This window comes from Chelonoidis abingdonii, chromosome 2, assembly GCF_003597395.2.
Source record: "Chelonoidis abingdonii isolate Lonesome George chromosome 2, CheloAbing_2.0, whole genome shotgun sequence".
Lineage (NCBI taxonomy): Eukaryota > Metazoa > Chordata > Testudines > Testudinidae > Chelonoidis > Chelonoidis abingdonii.
In genome coordinates this window covers 206,250,631-206,263,101 of record NC_133770.1, presented here as the reverse complement: position 1 = coordinate 206,263,101, position 12,471 = coordinate 206,250,631, and the positions used below count along the sequence as shown (strand labels likewise).

At 39.7% G+C, this 12,471-nt stretch overlaps 1 protein-coding gene across 1 annotated transcript in view; it reads left to right on the top strand.

The window, feature by feature from the left end:
- The window catches only part of LDLRAD4 (low density lipoprotein receptor class A domain containing 4), a 462,955-nt gene that overhangs the window by 190,398 nt on the left and 260,086 nt on the right, over positions 1 to 12,471 (top strand). The window lies entirely within an intron of this gene.

Sequence of the window (12,471 nt, the reverse complement as noted above, 5' to 3'; positions counted from 1 at the left end):
AAATAAGAAAGCAAATAAGGCTGTGCTTTCTTCTCAAGAAATCTTCTAGTGAAAATTCCATGAGAAATTCCATTATCATCTTTCTGTATGTCTCTCTTGATTTCTAATGGGGGTGGGGTGGTCAATAGACCTCGTTGCTTTGTTCCCATGCCTACTGGCCAACTGAGAACCAGCAGGAACTGGCTGAAAATTCTACTGGAATTTCTGTCTTTAGAAGAATTTAGATAATGGTCTAGTACCACAGCACAAATTAAGTATAGGACGTGTAACATGCATTTTCCCCATTTTAAAATCAGGTGATGAATTACTGGATTATTATTATTATTATTGGTTATTATGCTTTTTTGGATACATATACCCAGGAAAGAATAATGTCTCTTTTTCAGAGCTACTTTCATCAATGCTCCCGGCTGGACTGGTAGTTTTTTCCAGGGGCAGAATCCCAGTTGCACTCTCTGGTGGCTGCTTCCTCAACACAGACATACTTCCCACTCTTTCTTGCTTGAATTTGAGAGTAACCCTAAATCCAGTTATTTTTATATTGAAGAAACATGACTAGTGAACTAGGGTTTAAAGCTTTCTCTAAATGAGGTTATGTTGTCATGTAGTGTGGCGTGCAAGGTCCACTCTGTCTCATAAGAGATTACCTTTTCTTCCTCAGAACAAAAAACTATACTCTTAGAGATCTGCCCTCACATAAAGGCATTAGGGGACTCTTCCATAGTGAAGAGTTACTCAAGTGTTTACATACGTTTATAGATATATATGCACACACTGTACATTTAGGTGACTTGTAAAGGAACCAAGCTGAAAATGCATCCCTTTATGTTATGACAAGGAGAAAGGCATATTTTCTTCAAACTTGTTTCAAACTACTGTCTGCATTTGCTTTCTTGAGAATATTTGCTTCCTCATTGTTATTTCAGTACAATATCTAGAGATAAACAATGACTTTCAGTGGACAGCTTGTGAGTTAATTGCATGGTAGGTGAGTGTTCCTTAGAGAAATGCCCAGGAATGCCTTTAAAGACATTTTTATTTTAATTTAACAGTTGCAATCAAAATGGAATGTTAGCAGTGTACTGTTGCTCCCCCAGCCCACACTTACTTCAATTATGGGAGTGGGGGTTTAGCCTCACAACAAAGTAATACAATAATATCCTGCAGTTAGTGTAGTCTGTAGTGAGGGGGAGGGTGTGAGTGCATGAAAAAGGCAGTTATTTGCCTCATTACCATTTATACGTACAATAAAGAAGCTTTGAAATCTGTGTCAGTGTTGAGCCTAGTAGTACTAAGTGAGAGCAACTATAGCTACAAGCAGACTAATCACTTTCACTTTACAGTTGAATTAAGTGTTGGTGGAAAGAACCTTGGAAGACAGTATGCTTTTGTTTATCCATTATGGTACACCATGGCTTATCAACATGTTTTAACCCTGAACCTGGAAGGCCTACTGTTAAGACTAAGAGGGTAGTTCAGTCCAGTCTCCATGCTCCTTTTATTGGGACAGTTGTCAAGGCTTCCAAAATGTAATTTATTTATTTGTTTGGTGATTTGATCACTTGTCCCTAAGAAATGGACTGAAGTCATTAAATCACTTCACCTAGATAACCCAATAGCATCTGACAATAACACAGCTTTTTGTCTGTACTGACTATATACTGATCTGAATGGCTTACTTAGAGGTGAAAAGCTCAGTATTCCATTACCAGTTCCCTGAATTATCTAATCCCTCAACAGAGAGTAGTCTTTGTCTAAATCTGCAACCCACTGTCCATTACCATTTCTTCTACTCAATAATAATAATTGATAAGAACCAGATTCAGTTTTATTATATGTTCATGGTATTATTATTTTTACTCGAACAGCATTTAGTTATGCCTTTCCTCCCCCTCCTCCTTCTTGTGTGATATTCTCTGTGTGGATAGAGATATAATAGATAGAAGTAAGTAAATAGTATAGACATGCTTGAGTGTTAAAGGAATATATTGCCCATTCTGCTCTGTCCAGCTATCAGAGCATTCTCATGTACTGTAAGAAGCACAATACTACATAGATTTGTAATCTCAGCTTTTAATAGCAATTAAAGTTAGGTCAAAGCGAGAACCATTTATCCAATTACCTCTGAAATTTGGGAATCTGGATAAACACAACCCAGAGCCAAACCGCTCCTGGTGTTGTCTTTACAAAACTTGACAAAGCTTTTGCCAAAACAAAGCCTGACTTTTCCTCATCTCCAAATATGTTGTTAACCTTTTTGAGGTAAATGCTGGAAGTAACCATCTTTCTCAAAAATCAAGTCATTGGCAGCTCAGCGTAAAACAATATAAGCATTTTCCAAATCTGCCCTAGTAAATAAAATATAATAGCACTAGAGATACTATTAAAGGGAGTTAGAAATTCATTTATAAATTGACATTGAGCTACCACTCTGTCATAGTCACAAATTTACATGACTTTCTAGCAAGATGGCCACCACTGTCAGTAGGCTCAGATATCCAACTATAATGAAAAAATTACTTTTGAAAAACACTACTTGAATGTACAGTAGAACATTTACTCTCCTCTCTGTGCCAAGCATATTTGCACCTGCCTTCTTAAGTCAATCTGACCTTCTTGGATACTCAGGAATTGCTTGTACAATCACAATTCTGTAGCCTTTGTTTTAATTCTGAATTGATTAATAGTTCTGTGGTAAACCACAGTGAGTCGAGCTCCTATGGGGCCACAGTTTTAAGATTATTAGTGTAGAAATCATCCTTAGATTTGGAGCTCTAGGAACACATGAAGAACAAAGACAGTGACCCCACACACAATCATAAGTAAGAAGTTTTATCTGTGTTATAAGTTTTACTAAGCAGAGAATTAGTTTTACAATCTCACATTTGTGTATGAAACCTGAGAGGCCATTCAATAGCTTCTGCTGTATTCATACTCACATATCCAAAGATACTATATAGAGTGTAGTGGATCTCTCAACAAGTAGTTGTTGTAGAAGGATAGTTCCTGCTGGGGTTGTCCCAATGAGGTCTTCCCAGTTTATCTCAGCCAGGGCACTTCTTTTATCTCGTTGTTCTGACCATGTTCTAATACCTTATGCACATGCATGAGGGTTCCAACCCTCCTTTTTCTTATCTGTACTTCCACACCCCAGGAATTTTGGGGCTGCTCCACTTTCTATAGGTCGTTCTCTTATTTCTCCTTTTTCTTATTTGCGTCTTATTAACATTTAAGTCAACCTGTTTCCAGGGCAACCTGTGCTCAGAACAGAACTTTTCATGATGTTACAATCAGTTGTCTTGTGGTCTATTTTTCTGTAACATCACCTATTGGCACATCATGAATAGATGTAGTAATCTTGTGGCTTTCTTGGCATAGGGTCAATCTTAGGTCACCCACTCAAATCAAGTCTCCTTAAGCCTGAGTCCTAGTGTGGCTAAGCTGAAATCTTACAGGACTTAGCCTGTAGACCTTGCATTACTGCCTTCTTTTACTTATATACCTAATACACACTCATCACTTCTGTATACTTGTCAACCTTATACTCCTATAGTCCTGTTCTACTTATATCTATTCATTTTACTTTGATTATTTATGACATAACATAAGAGTTTACCATGACAATAAGACACTTCAGTGGTCAGAAGAACTAACTGGACACAATCCGCCGTTTGTGAATTTTCAAGATCAGGGTGTCACACACAAATTGTTCACTGCCTCTTAATTCTTGGGCGATACTGATTATCTTTGTTAATGCCCCTTAGCACGCTGATAATAGTAGATTGCATTCTGCTATAGTTATTAAATATTTGATTTGTAGATGTGTTGTATGTTGAGCTCTAATAGAATTCTCTGCACTTCAGTATGCAGAAGAATACATGTCTTGATCTCTGCCCCAAGAGCTTACAATCTAAGTATATTGCACTCAGTAAGATTGAGAAAAACATAGTGAAATGAAATTAGTTTAAATATGGTAACGTATACTTCACCCGTCTGTTTCTCAGGCTTAAATACTTTAAAATAATTGCTGTCATTACAGATAAGAAAGCCACTCATAAAGCTATTCAGCAATGACAGTGCCATATGATAGTGATAATTGTCAATTACAGCATTGTTAGATTTAAATCAATCTACCCTGGAATCTTCTAATCAATTACTGAACAAATATTGACTTTAGTAAGCTGTATTTTCCATATACAAATAGCCATTCATTTCATACAGATGGAGAATTTTATATTTTCAGTGGACCCTTTTATAGATTTTGATTCAGACAGCAGAATGCGTACTGAATACTTATTTGCCAGAAAGGACCATTCTGATCATCTAGTCTGACCTCCTGTATAACAAAGGCCGTAGAACTTCCCCAAAATAATTCCTAGGGCATATCTTTTAGAAAACATCCAGTCATGATGTCAGAATTGTCTGCGATGGAGAGTGCCCATGATGACCCTTGGTAAATTGTTCCAATGGTTAATTACTCTCGCCGTTCAAAATTCACATCTTATTTCCATTTTGAATTTGTCTTGCTTCAACTTTCAGCCATTGGATCATATTATACCTTTCTCTGCTCCATTGAAAAGCACATTAGATATATTTCAATTTTTTTATCACAATAAAAAGGGTGGATTTTCTTGACTGAGCAAAATGAATGCAATGTTCTTCAACTAAAACTCAGAAAATTAAAAGGGATACTTTAAAATGAAAATTGACTGTAAAAGCGCCATTGTAGTTTCTCCCTAATTAAACATGATTATTCATTTTATAAGGAAAAAAAGATGGGATATGAAAGTCCAGCTGTGTTCTTGCTGGTTCATGCATCATTGCTAATGATGAAGATTTTGCATTATGAATGTAGCAATTCATTTGATAATGCATGAGCCAGAAAAGAAGCCATTGCACATTGGCTCTGTGTGGCTGACAGGAGTAACAAGCATTACACTTACTTTTGTCAGTAAAGTAAACAGATAATACACAAGAAACAGATCTGTTGTGCAAGAAGATGCTATTTGAAAATGTCAGTGCTCTTACCCTACCTCCACCGTAGTTAGTTCATCCTCAGATTTGGGGGCTGAACTATAATCAAGATCCACTGGGTAAGGAATGTCCTCTGGCTTCTAAATACCTGCTTTTTAAAATTAATCAATCTTCCTCCAAAAAGTGAGAGAGAGGAAAGAAGCCACTTGTAATGCCTTGCATAAAACCCATGCTGGAGAGTAAAGAGTGCAAGAACAACTCTGGGCCCAAGATACCATGCCTGGACTGGCTTACTGGGCATGCTCCAGTTGGAGGAGAGACTTAAAAGAGGGTGTCTTCAGCACAGGAGGAGGGCAGATGGAGACAGGCAGACATACACTCGTTGCTGCTGAGGGATTACTCCAGGAAAGCATTGCTGAGGGAGGTCTACAGCACAGAGCCAAGACTCCCAACCCTGCTGCGACCCGTGGACCAGGACACCAGGGACAACCATCAGCCACTATGTGCCACAAGAGGAGGGGCACAGCAGTAGGAAGAGGCCGAGGGAAAAGTAGGGTTGCCAACTTTGTAATCACACAGAACTGAACACTCTTGCTCTGCCCCGAGGCTGCCCCCTGCTCCCACCCCTTCTCTGAGGCCCTGCCCCCTCTCACTCCATTTCCCTCTCCCTCTGTCGCTCACTCTCATCCACCCTCACTCACTTTCACTGAGCTGGGGCAGGTGTTGGGGTGCAGGAGGGGGTAAGGGGTCCGCCCCAGCTTCCCCCCCTTTCCTGGGTTAGCCGGTGTGATGCTATACTTCACTCCTTGAATACAACCGGAGAGGCAATCTAGCTTCCCCGAGGCTATGCATTCACCTAGTCAGCTCACACAAGAGATTCCCCCTCCCTTTGTCCTGTAGCCTTTTCCTGGGACAATAGAAGGTAGACAGCAGACCAGGCGATGCATTCAAATCTAGTAAAGCTAATATAACGAGATTTTCCACCCCCGCTTCCTGTAGCCTCACCGGAGAAACCCCCAAAACCTCAGCCAGGTTTTAAAAAAGAACTTTATATAAAAAGAAAGAAAATACAAAACAATATTACTGCATTAAGAGATCAATACAGGCTCTTGCTTATAAGAAAATATGAATAAACAGTCTGATTTAAAAGATAGCCAAATTCAACCAGTCCAGCACATCAACACACATATAAATACAACACAAAGCATATAACAGCCTATTTACTTCGTTTCCTTTTGTACTCACAGATGTTTAGGAGAAACTTTGAAAGAAGATGGAGTTAGAAGAAAAACTTGTTTACTCACAGCCGAGGAAAACAAAAAGACCCAGAAAAAAGCCAAAAAACCTCCAGAGGTTCCCACCCTTACTTTTGAAAATCCTGTTTCCTGATTGGTCCTCTGGTCAGGTGTTTGGTTCCCTTTGTAAACCCTTTACAGTAAAAGAAAATTAACCCTTACCTTACCTATCTACTTATGACAGGGGTGGGGTCAGAAATGAGGGGTTCAGGTTATGGGAGGGGGCTCTGGGCTGGTGCAGGGGGGTGGAGTGTGGGAGGGGGTGAGGGCTCTGCCTTGGGGGTGTGGGCTCTGGGGTGGAATACCTGGCCAATAGGAACTGTGGAGACAAAGCTCGGGGTGGGGGCAGTATGCGGAGCCCCCGTGGTTGCCCCGCGCCGAGGAGCTGGACATGCTGGCCGCTTCCGGGAGCCGCGTGGAACCAGGATAGGTGGGCAGGCAGGCTGCCTTAGCCCCACTGCGCCATCAACCGGACTTTTAGCAGCCCAGTCAGCAGTGTTGACGGGAGCAATCAGAGTCCCTTTTCAATTGGGCATTCCGGTCAATAAACAGACATCTGGCAGCCCTCGGGGAGAAGGTTAGCCTGACCTCAGGTAGCAGACTTGTGGATTACGGTGCTCAAGAGGGCTCCTGAGACAGAACACAGTGGACTGGTAGGGCCCAGGTTCCCCTATCCCGTAACAGTTAGGCAGGCTGCCACCATGGACTGCAGCTGCCTGACAGGGAGGTTCACCCCCACTCACACCACCATTTATGTAGGGCCTGCAGTGTGTTGTTTTTACCTGCAGGAGGAGCCCAAGATAGTCACAGCCCATTCCCAGAACTGTGCTGACAATATCGATGATGTCAGTGACCATGCTGATTCAGAAACATGGAGGTAACCAAAACAAAGAGACAGTGTTAATATAGAACGCTAACGTAAGCACAGCCAGAAACAGTTGGTGGCTGCCAAAGGTGAATTGGCTGGAAAACCCATTTAATTTTCAAGCTTCTAAGAGAATTAAAAAGAGAAGCATAAAACCAAAAGCAAAAATAAGATAAAACTGTTGAAGTACTTTCCCATGTCCTTTTTAAAACTGAAGCTGATGCATCATGTTTATTACATCTTTGGTTAGTTGGGTGGAGGCAAGAAAAATATGGGAAAGCAGCACTATACTCTTCGTTGCAGTGATGCAAGTGAAGAATGCTGGGCCAAATTCTGCTTTCACAAATGCAACTCCTATTAAATTGGTAGGATTTGGTCAAAAGTCTAATATTTTGCTGCTTGGTTTCAACCAGACCCTTTGACATAATACTGTTTCTTTTTTCTTAATTTCCATTAAATAAAGAAAAAGAAACTTTCAATGAAAACATACACAGCTATTTTATTGTGCTATTTTATGTATTCATAAGCTGTAGAAATGCCTAAGATAATTATTTACATTTTCTGAGATCTTGTGGGGTCAGTGGAGATATCAATATAAAAATATATTACCCCATTATTTTTCAGTGAGCACTAGAATAGGGCAAATCATACATGATTAATTGCTTGCCAGTTATAATTGTTCTTAAATCAAAGCTTTTTTGTGGGTAGGCACACAAAAAATCCCTGTGTTGATGGTGGTTCCCCTCAACCTTCTTCTGCATTCCTTCTTGTGCATTCCACACAAGTTCCAGTGTGCCAAAATTTGCCCTGTTCCTGGGCTTTGGCTTTATTTATAAAAGGCGCTCATAATGAAACAATATAAAATCCAGCCCAAGTCTTCTCCCCAGGCTTGGCTTACTCCCAGGTTTCCTCCCTAAGGACTTCCCAGATCATAGTTGAGGTCTTCCTTTGAAGGATACTCCAACTTCCCTTTTGGCAGTGGACTATCAAATCATCAGCAGCAAGGAGTAAGCAAAATTTACTCAAGTTTCTAGCATCTCTTGGGTAGTTTATAAACACTGCCAGCTTGTTACCTGCACTCAGAACGATTCCCTTTTATTAGGGAAAGAAAAAAAAGGTACACTTATATATCTTTACAAACCTTCATTCTTTCAGAGATTGGTCCTTTTCAAGACAGGGTTGTATCCAGCGGAAACCGCTGAGTTTTAAAATAGGAGGGATGTTGACCAGGAGGAATTGACTGTCTCTGAACCACAGCCCACAACCAGGCTCTACCTATTTAACAACAAAAAAAGATTCCACCCAAAATATCACTCCTCTTCTTTCCTGCCTGCTTTGATTATCATTGTTAACATTATTGATATTTAAGTTGTCATAATTAGACTTTAGAGCAGGGGTTGGCAGCCTTTCAGAAGTGGTGTTCCGAATCTTCACTTATTCACTCTAATTTAAGGTTTTGTGTACCAGTAATACATTTTAATGTTTTTAAGGTCTCTTTCTATAAGTCTATAACATATAACTAAACTATTGTTGTATGTAGAGTAAATAAGGTTTTAAAAATGTTTAAGAAGCTTCATTTAAAATTAGATTAAAATGCAGAGCCTCCCAGACCAGTGGCTAGGACCTGGGCAGTGTGAGTGCCACTGAAAATCAGCTCACGTGCCGCCTTCGGCAACCGTGCCATAGGTTGCCTACCCCTGCTTTAGAGCTTACCCAATCCTAGGTGCTCTGATACTACAGTAATGAATGCAGTATAACAACCTAATAGAATAAATGTGAGTAAATGAGACAATGTGTACTTCTTAGCTCTTACTTCAAGTAGTCTGTAGTTGTCAGTTCACATTGCTAAAGCTATGTTCACAGCCACAAGGACTTAGAGACTTACATTTTATATGAGAATTTTGGCTGGATTCTCCTCTTTGCTCAGCCTACTTTGTATAAACAAAATGGCCTGGAAACAGCCATTGGGGAGAAATCCTTGTGTAAGGAAACCGACTACTTGCAGAAAGTGGGCAGAGACAGCAAGGCTGTCTCTTGTGCCAGCCTCCTCATATCCCTAATGTGAGGGGGCACATTAAAGGTATTAACAGGAAGGAGTGTCGTCCAGTGGAACTCCACTGCACCTGAGCTCACTGCACCCCATCTCCATAAGGTATTTGGTGGAAGTTGTAGTAGCTTCCTTGCTTCTCCAGCTTCTGACCAGGTCAAGCAGTTGATGAGCAGGAAGTTTCAACCAGCTCCTTGCAGCTGTTCTAAGTACCTAAAAATTTAGGTTTGTCACGAGAAGCATTCAGTATAACACTGCCATGGTAACAGGTAACAATGGTCTAAATAAAACCAGAGCAAAAATAAATCAAGGAGCTGGTAAATCTTAGAGAGCAGATGCTGTACCAGAAAGAACAGAGAAACATAAGGGATGTGAGAAGTGGCCATGGACTCTTTGATTCTGAACTTGTTCTCATTTTGTCCTAATGTTTTTTGTCCAGTTTTGAGTTCTCTTTCGAGGAAGGTAGCCCATTTTTTGTCTGTGTGATGTTCCCATTTTCTACACTACAAAGTCACTCCATTTTGATTTAAGGGCAGGAATAGAGGGAGCTTTGTTAAGTAAAGAGGAATGATATATTTTAAAGATGAACCCAGCCAAGACGAATTCTTCCTTCCAGTACAATGGTGCACAGCCAGATCTTCAATCAGCGATTCTGAGAGTGAGATTGTACCTGTTGACAATTGGTGAAACAGCTTAGTTGCTGATGACTGTGTGTGTGTGTTTGGATATATGCATACTGGTGGTAGTGGGAGAGAGAGAACTACAAATAGGACAAGGTGGTAGCTTCAGAAAAACATGGAAGACTTGTTTGGGATATGACCGGTTAAGAAATTATGTGTTTATCCTGGAGGCTTAGACTATATAAACTTGTAATTTATACAGGCTGAAGATGAATTTACAGACTGACTGTGTATTCAGTCAGTCCTTGATTTAAATGGAAAAATTGGAGATTGTGGATGACTCACTATATTTTCCCCGCTTCTGAGACTTATTATACTTGATTTGTTTATTTCAAAAGAAATAGTCCGTACGCTCAGTTACAAATATCCGCTCCCAATTGCTCAGAGCAAGAATTTTGAGAGGCATGTGATCTGCCAAGATAGTGGCAGAATGGTAGTAAAAACTTCTCTGTGGTTAATTCAGGAGATTGGTAGTAACTATAAAGAAATAACATGTTTCTTTTGTGGAGGAATGTAACGTTCGTGCCAAACATACTATTGTTTTTAGAAGCTATTATACGCTTGTCTGTGTGGTTCAGAAAGCAGGGTATACTGTACCATTAAAGCAGGAAGTGTGACTCCAGAAGATGCGTATTTTAGAGTATTTCTATAGTCTGGGAATGGAAAAAGTCAGTCAGCATGAATTCTCAGTTGGTTTTGCACAATCTCTCAAGTGTGCTGCATTTGTAAAACTGTATTATGCAATCTAATGATATAAATGTGAAGGGTTAGCACTATATCCTGAATGCCATTGTTGGTGTTTATAGTTCCAAGGATACCCAGTTGACTCCAGGGCCCCTTTCCTCCATACAAGCAAATACTAAAAGACAGCCCTTGTCTCAGAGTTTGCAATTGAAATAGATAAAATAGACAGGGAGGGAGATCAAAATTGGGAGAAAGGAAATATTATTCTAAGTTTACCAATGAGGAACTGACGCACAGAGGAATATTTAAATTACTTGCCTAGGAATAGACAGGAAGTCCTGGAGAGCTGAAAACTCCTGAGTTCCAGTCCAGTGCCTTAACCACAAGTAATAATCTATTTTTTAAATATCTGGGTCAGCATCACCACACCACTTTCTTGTACTTTTATCCTTGTTCACCCTGCCTCCCATGAAGGGTAAAACGCCCTCACTCAATAGTTCTTTTTTTTTTGTTTGTTTGAAAGATGAGCGATTTCGTAGGATAGGCTTAATTTTTTTCTGCAGTTTTGGAATTCGAGGATATATATTGATATATGGCAGAAATGTTGTTGAAAAAGAAATTTAGCTTTGAGTACTTGTTAAATCAACAAGATAGAAGAGTGTGCATGTTGGGCTGGGGTGATCGGAGGTTTCGGGTTGTGGAAATAAAAGCAAAAATAAATATTCAACAATTGAATTCAGTGGTAAATAAATAGTCAGTAATTCCAATAGGATATCATGTGGTTTGGATTGTGGTGTTAAGATTATTGTTCCTAGCATCATTTTTTTAGGCCCCTATAATAATCCTAATTGGCAGTAACTGTCTTGTCATCCATAAATCTAACCTGTGAGGAGAATGTGATTTGGGGATGGAGGATTGCTTAAGGGTTATTTATTACATTTTTTTTAATTCTTAAAACCCCTCAATTATTTAATTGCTAACCAGAGAATGGAATTACTTGCCGTGGTGCCAATGTGGGAATAAAATTTAGTAAGACACATGAAAATAAAGCTGTCTGCATGAACATCATTTCCTTTCTCCGACAGATGAAAATTTCTCTAGAAATGTAAAATAATTTCACCAGGTTTGTGGTTTAATTCCCTTTATTCATTGATTTTGTTTAGAATAAGGCTACTAAGTGGACCCAGTATCTTTGAAAATAGTGGTTGCAGGATAAAGTGAATGACAAGGCAACATATTGCTTTCGTTGCTTTCTTCACATGGACCACATGGAACATTTTAAAACTTATTTCTAAGACACCCTCACAAGGGCTGTGCATGAATACTATAGATATCTGCATTACAAATTATGATCAGGAATCTGTTAACTTTACTCACATTAAGTACCATACTCTGCAAATAGGGCCTTTTTCAATTGAAGGGGATACTTTTGAAGTAAGGTACTAATGAGTAACAGTGGCAGAATCATGCCTCGCTGTCACCTTAGAAAAGATTAAAGGTCTCAACAAAAACTAATCCTGTTTACCATCTTGGAGAAAATCATGGCATAGAAGTGGGGCAAAAGTTCAGTTTATATAGGACGAGAGAAAGGAGAGAGATATTATTTATGTAGCATCTTTAGTGTATAGTTACTTTTACAAGAGGTGAAGTATGCCAAATAGATAACAGACCCCTGCACTAACTGTCTAACATCAAGGTCAAGTACAAAACACAGAAACAACCATGGAATGCTGCACAGTGTCTATTGCTGAACTGCTTCATGGATACAGATGGGGTCTGTTCTTTGGGAAAGAAGTGGGCAGACATCAGCTGATAGGCTGTTCCAAGTATGTGGGCTGGTTTAAAAAAAGACTGAGAGATGACAGATACTTAGAACAGGGTAAAAGAGACAAAAGGAATAGCTAGCACAGATGTGTTGGCAGAGTA